The sequence below is a fragment of the Diaphorina citri genome, unplaced genomic scaffold (assembly GCF_000475195.1).
Source record: "Diaphorina citri unplaced genomic scaffold, Diaci psyllid genome assembly version 1.1 scaffold1215, whole genome shotgun sequence".
Lineage (NCBI taxonomy): Eukaryota > Metazoa > Arthropoda > Insecta > Hemiptera > Psyllidae > Diaphorina > Diaphorina citri.
The window spans coordinates 39316-47410 of NW_007378644.1; the positions used below are offsets into that span (position 1 = coordinate 39316).

Below are 8095 nucleotides of genomic sequence, written 5' to 3' on the forward strand. Positions count from 1 at the left end.
CACCCACACACCCCCACCCACACCCATCACACCACACCCACACCCATAACACACACCACACATCCATCGCACACACACCCATCACATCACACACACATACACGCACAATCCATCACACACATACCCATCACACCACACACACACACACACCCATCACACCACACACATCCATCACACACACACACACACACACACACACACACACACACACACACACACACACACACACACACACACACACACACACACACACACACACACACACACACACACACACACACACACACACACACACACACACACACACACACACACACACACACACACACACACACACACACACACACACACACACACACACACACACACACACACACACACACACACACACACACACACACACACACACACACACACACACACACACACACACACACACACACACACACACACACACACACACACACACACACACACACACACACACACACCCATCACACCACACACACACACACATGGTCGCGCTACGCGCTCCCTGACAAGTCCCACAGTGCAGCATAAGCATAATAGGCATAATTTTGAACTGCCGTCATTTTGAATCAGGATGGAATGTGACAATTTCAAATAGCCTACATATGTCACCCGGAGTACAGTTCTTAACATCCACAAAAAATTTCATCAAAATCGGTCGAGCCGTTTTTGCGTGAAAAGAGAACAACAAAAGGTCTATTTAGCGTGACAGACAGACACACAGACAGAAATTTTTCTAATGTGAATTTTTGAATCATGGATGTATAAGGAGTGAGAATAACTAAAAAATTCACGATTCTAAGCAATGTACAGACAAATCTACAATTTTATTTACTTTCTATTACTACAGTATAGCGAGCTATACTAGTAATGAAAGTATTGCAATCGGTCCAAATTTTCAAAATCGGGAAATGCATGGATGTATAAGGAGTGAGAATAACTAAAAAATTCACGATTCTAAGCAATGTACAGACAAATCTACAATTTTATTTATATGTATAGATGTTCAATAAAAATTTGATTTGATTTGAACTTGTACCAATGTACTACTATGTTCTAAGACCTTTGATATGATGTATCACAAATAGGGGGTTCGCATTTAAGATTTTAAAGTTTGCCCCCTTTGGACCGACCCTGAAAAAGTACCTCAATTTTTACATAGCCTATAAGAAACTAGAGGTAAATATAGGCTTGTAATGCTTGTATACAAAATTTCAGGTTGGGGGGGGGGGACTTTATGAATGCACTTACTTTACTCTCCGTGTCCAGCTCGATCGTCAAATCTTGTCCATCCAGAAAAGAGCGGTCCATATGGCCAAATGCACTGTATAGATATAAATATGAAATGCAGAATGCGATGTTTTTTACAGAAGCCCGAGACACCTGGAAGCCCCATAGTTTTAAACTATCTTAATAAATAAAATTAGAGAACCTTTTGAATTTTCTGTAGGAACGTAGAAAAAGATAAAACATTTTTTGAAAATAAGAAACAGCGAGAAGTTATACTATGAAAATAACGCGAAATTTGACTAAATTGCTGCATATTGCATACACAGAAATATGTACATGTATGTCTGTCTGTTACGCTTATGGACCTTTTGTTGTCCTCTTTTCACGAAAAAACGGCTTGACCGATTTTGATGAAATTTTTTGTGGTTGTTGAGAACAGGAATAAATATTCAACTCGATTAATTTCCACTCGAGTTACAACTCGAGTTGGAAAATAAAAATAATCGAGTAGAAAATAATCGAGTTGAAAAATCTCACTCGAGTCCCATCACTAAATTAGAGAACCTTTTGAATTTTCTGTAGGAACGTAGAAAAAGATAAAACATTTTTTGAAAATAAGAAACAGCGAGAAGTTATACTATGAAAATAACGCGAAATTTGACTAAATTGCTGCATATTGCATACACAGAAATATGTACATGTATGTCTGTCTGTTACGGCGCTGTTACGCTTATGGACCTTTTGTTGTCCTCTTTTCACGAAAAAACGGCTTGACCGATTTTGATGAAATTTTTTGTGGTTGTTGAGAAGAGTACTGAGGGTGACATAGGCTATTTAAATTTGTCATATGAAATTTTTTGTGGTTCCTTGTTGAGAAGAGTACTGAGGGTGACATAGGCTATTCAAATTTGTCATATTCCATCCTAATTCAAAATGGCAGCACTTTAAAGTTATGACTCTTATACCGCGCTGATCCCGTACAAAGGACGGGTCAACCACTAGTGTTAAATAATTTTAAATGGGATTGTCTAGTTTAATTATTTATTCTTTACAATTTTTGCTAAGCTTAAATGTTATCTAATATAATAATGTATAACAAGCAGGCTCCGCCGTTTTACCTGACCATACTATTTTGGCACCATATTATACTTTTATTCGTTTTCGTCCCTAATTCGGGTACCACTGCGAATTTTGAAAAATCCGTTCTTAGGATACCTTTACTTACTAAAAGGCAAGACAACTATCTTACTTACAAACTTCATGTAAATTGACCCACCCGTTTTGGCCACGGCTCGATTTTTAGTAGTTTTTTGGTCATAGTTTGGAAACCACTGCGAGTTTCGGAAGATCCGTTTTTAGTGGGCCTATTGAAATCAAAAGGAAGCTATTCTCGAAGTTTCATCAAAATCGGTCCAGCCGTTTTGGCTGTGCGTTGATTATGAACGATTTATATTAGTTTTTTGGCCATAGTTTGGAAACCACAGCGAGTTTCGGAAAATCCGTTCTTAGTGGGCCTATTCAGATCAAAAGGAAGCTATTCTCGAAGTTTCATCAAAATCGGTCCAGCCGTTTCGGCTGTGCGGTGATTATGAATGTATGAATGAATGAATGAGTCAGGGTTTACTCTTTTATTAATATAGATAGATAGATAGATAGATAGAAAGTAAAAACAAGCTGGGTCCGTCCCTCCGGGAATTTTGTAGCCCGTAGTTTATTCGATCGTGCTTAAAGAATACCTATGTACCTACCTAATTTGTTTAATATTCAGTTTATTATCATTCTTGATTTGATTTTTTGATTTTACTTTCACGTAATGATTTAAAATCAAGACTAGAGCCCGTTCTCCCTTTATTCCCAATATAAGGCTCAAGTCACCCATCCATTTATTGGCCTTGCTCGGCGTAGCCTAACATAGGTGACGCTAAAACCGGTCTTAAATGATCGACTGAAGTGTTATCTAAAACTTTCTCGCTTTGAGTTCATAGGTCGTCGCGACAAATTTCGAGATCAGAGCTCATTTGTGTGAGAAAAATGTGAAAAGGACAGACTGACAGACAGACAGACAGACACCGAAGCGAATACAATAGTCCGTCCACTATACCTTTTATTATTAGTAATAATAAAGGAAGGAGGACTAAAAATTCAGTATGTCTGCGAGTTACGTTATACATATATTGAAAAATAATAAATGGAAACTTAACAAATTAAATTAAATTAAACCTTTTAGTTCCTAATTAATAAATAATAATAAAAAAAAGAAATCGAACCTTTAGTGTGCCCATTGGTTTCTTTGCCGTCTTGTATCCCCCACTGGCGTCTCTCAAGTTTCCAATAACAATCTAATCTCACCCTCTCCCTTCTATCCTTCGCTGATTTTCCTTTTTTTTTCTTACATTTTTATATAATTTTATTCAAGAATACTAATTTAATCTGTGATTAAACAAACCAATGCAAGAACAGAGCGAGAGAGAGAAAAAAGAGAGAGGAGAGAGAGAGAGAGAGAGAGAGAGAGAGAGAGAGAGAGAGAGAGAGAGAGAGAGAGAAATATTTTCTCTCAAAATCTATACAGTAGGACTTTATGTCCCAGGCCACCCTTTTAATTTTTTTACTGTTCACCCTGGGAAGCTGAAATTTTGCATGCAGCCTTTGATTATGATAAAGCAATTTGGGAGGTACTCAAAATTTTGGAAGGCCATAACTCCGGTCTTGGTTGTTGGATTGAGTTGAGCTCAAACTTGTACCAAAGTACTACGTTCTTTAAGAACTTTGATATGATGTAGCACAAGTAGGAGGTTCTTATTTAAGATTTCAAAGTTGACCCCTCTGGGACCGCCACTGGGAGGCCTTCCAAAATTTTGAGTACCTCCCAAATTGCTTTATCATAATCAAAGGCTGCATGCAAAATTTTAGCTTCCCAGGGTGAGCAATACAAAAAATTAAAAGGGTGGCCTGGGACTTAATGAACAGACTATCATCATGATTTATTTGTGGTGAAGCTGAGAGCCTCTTCACAATTTTTGTGGATATCACAGCATTACTAAGAGCCTCCTGTACTATTTCTGACAAATCTATAATTTTTTCTTTTTACTCTGGTAATGCCACCACTGGCGCTACTGAGGCTGAGTGCACCCCGAACTTCAAGCACAGAGCCGAAAAAAACCTCGGCCCCGCCGGGAATCGAACCCGGACCTCCTGCGTGCAAGCCTAGTATGATAGCCACTTGGCCAAGGAGGTTGCTTTATGAACAGACTATACCTATATTACTAGTGGTTGACCCGTCCTTTGTACGGGACCACACACACACACACACACACACACACACACACACACACACACACACACACACACACACACACACACACACACACACACACACACACACACACACACACACACACACACACACACACACACACACACACACACACACACACACACACACACACACACACACACACACACACACACACACACACACACACACACACACACACACACACACACACACACACACACACACACACACACACACACACACACACACACACACACACACACACACACACACACACACACACACACACACACACACACACACACACACACACACACACACACACACACACACACACACACACACATACACACACAGAAGAAGAAGACGAAGCCTTTATTGAATACAAGAGGAGAGTAGAATCCTACTTCTAAGAACAGATGCTAAAAACCTCCGACTCTGCCGGGCATTGAATACGGGACTTCCAAAGTAAAATACTCGTCTGATGCTCAGTGGGTCCCACGTGCTGCTACCCAACCCAAATCAATTTTTACTTTCTATTACCCTTACGTATAGGGAACCTATACAAGGTAATGAGAAAGTATTGCAATCGGTCCAAATTTTCAAAATCTTCTGCTGCCTTTCTGGCGATGTTGTTCAGATAACTTCAATAATTGAATATAGCTAGGTAGATACGAGTATGTACCTATTATAACTTCATACCTACTCAAAAAGCTTCATCTAAACCCAAAATTTGTTCCCAATATTATTTACTAAACAAGTAAACACACAAACACTAATATCGTTAATTGAATTTCTCAATATCTTTCATGCCTACGTCCTAAAACTCTGGAAATTATGAAAATGAAATTTTTCTTCTTTGAACTCGAAAAATATTGAAAATGGAAAAGTTTTTTCACGTCCCGTCGACCTCTCATATTTCTGCTCGATTTTCCAAAACCCCTTGAAATGGTCAACAGGTCAATCTAATCATTTTATTCATCTCTCTCCTACCTATGTAGGTAGAAGGACCCTATGTATGTATGTATGTATGTATGTATGTATGTATGTATGTATGTATGTATGTATGTATGTATGTATGTATGTATGTGGCGTTGTTGTTGGTGAGCCTGTGTAATGTGTGACTGGACATACTGTCGTCCAGTTCTTCCGCTCTTTGTGAAGTCGCAAACCGGGCATTTCCAATCAAATGTTTCCTCTACCTGGTGTCTTTCTTCTCTCTTCTTTTTCGCCTTTTCAATATTCTCATTTCTTGTCCGCTCTGCTTCACTGTGAATCATTTCTCTCCACCCGTCTCTGTCTGCCGCTTTTTCCCTCCATTTCTTTTCATTTATTCGACATGTTTTGAGGTCCTCCCTTAGCACATCCGACCAGCGTTTTTTAGGTTTGAGTTGTGGCCGCTTTCCCCTCTGGAGTTGTGAGAAGGCTATCTGCTGCGGGATTTTCTCTTCCGTCATGCGACTCAAGTGTCCTGCCCATCTAAGACGTTTGATTCTTAGCAAGTCCGCGACCATCTCCAGTCAACACACATGCCCGCGGTGTGGGCGGACATGCAGATCAAAGGCCGGACTGACAAGTCACATGAGGAGCTCAACATGCCTGGGACCAATTGGGACAACTGCGGCAACATCGGATCGATGAAACGCCCTATATCATGTATGTATGTGACTTTGAAGGCCGGACAGGGAGCGGGCCTCGAAGTTACACATTGTGAATTTCAGCGATCGGTTTCTTCGGCATTCTTCCATTTCCCTAGGATGTTTCTGGGACAGATGGGAGGCTACATACTGCCGGCCCTGTTCTGACAGACTGACGGACGGTCAGACAGACACCGAAGCGAATACAATAGTCCGTCCACTATACCTAGGCTGACCATACGTCCCGCTTTCGGCGGGACAGTCCCGCTTTGGAGCCTCTGGTCCCGCTGTCCCGAGAAATCCTCTGGGTTGTATGTATGTATGTATGTATGTATGTATGTATGTATGTATGTATGTATGTATGTATGTATGTATGTATGTATGTATGTAGCATGTATGTATGTATGTATGTATGAAAGCAGTGGTACTGACAGGCTCAAATATGTCAATCAATCTAGAGGACTTCATATACTGCATAAGTTTTTACGATTCCAATATTGTACAATATTATATATCAAAATATTTGAAAATAAAATGTAGGTATATATTTTATACTAACATATTTTATACCCACCTAACTAACATATTTTATACCCACCTAACACCTAACTAGGTGGGTAGGTATAAAATATGTTTGTACCTCACCACCTCCCCCCCCCCATCGTCCAAAAAGGACGGCGGCCCGACTGCATAAGTGATGACATTATTGGACACAATAGGTATTATTGTATGATTGGCTAATTAATAATAATTTTATTAGTCCGTCCTTCTTTTATTATTACTAATAATAAAAGGTATAGTGGACAGACTATTGTATTCGCTTCGGTGTCTGTCTGTCAGTCAGTCTGTCCCCATAGAAGGACTTATCCAAACCTGGTCGACCTATATATCAAATTAAAGGTCTTTTTACCAGGATCACTGGTTTTTGGGGGATTTTTTTTTCACATTTTCTCACACAAATGAGCTCTGATCTCGAAATTTGTCACGATGACCTATCCTCTAAAGGCCCAAGCACTTTTTGCGTTTTGTATGCCTAAAGACCCAGGGTCCAATATTTTGGACATTTACTTTGTAGGCCTAAAAGCCCAGAGCTGCTGACTGGTTTGTATGCTTAAAGGCCCATGTCCAATATTTTGGACATTTTGAGTTGTTGCATTTTTTCCCCTCTAGAGCGTAGCATACTCGATATGAACTAATTTTTATTGTTTTGTTCAGTTGGTAACATTGTTAGCAATCAGTTTTAGAGGGAAATTTTGAAAATTTCAAAAACATTTTTCATTTTTTTTACAAAATAGTGAGGAGGAAGCTCAACGTTTAGGAAGTGACCATTACTGGTAAGTATTTTTGTATTAATGTTTAAAAAAGCTTTGCTTCTTTACATCCTCCCTGTTATTGAGTAGATTATGAGCTTTTTAATGATAAATTGACCTAGTTTTAACAAAACCTAATATGTTTACCACAGCCCTAAACATTGTCCAAAATTTTGGACACTGGGCTTTTATCAGTACAAACTTTTTGCCTTGAGATAATTTTATATGTACCTATGTACCTACTTGTGATGAACATTGTTTCTTTTTTTTTAAGTACAATTTTTTATTGTCCTGTCAAGGACGCATAGGTCTCATTTTATTTATCAAGTTCTTTTTTTTTCATTTATTTCTAGTTACTTAGCTATACTTTTGTGTTCCCTATTGGAAGTGTTAATTTTTATTTATTTTTGGCAATAAACCATCATTGAACCAATTAGTTTTTGAAAATTGCCTTACTTCTTTATTTGTTCGTTAAATAAATTGTTTTATTATCCCTAGTAATACAAACATGTTAAACAAAACTAATAAGTACTGGTTTTTGGGGGATTTTTTTCACATTTTCTCACACAAATGAGCTCTGATCTTGAAATTTG

General features: G+C 38.8%; 1 protein-coding gene across 1 annotated transcript in view; it reads left to right on the top strand.

The window, feature by feature from the left end:
* Positions 1 to 7187: 7187 nt before the first annotated feature.
* The window catches only part of LOC113469749, a 13174-nt gene continuing 12266 nt past the window's right edge, over positions 7188 to 8095 (top strand). The window contains exon 1 of the mRNA XM_026827632.1: positions 7188 to 7526. The gene's annotated coding sequence lies outside the window, so the exon portion shown is untranslated. The remainder of the gene's footprint in view (positions 7527 to 8095) is intronic.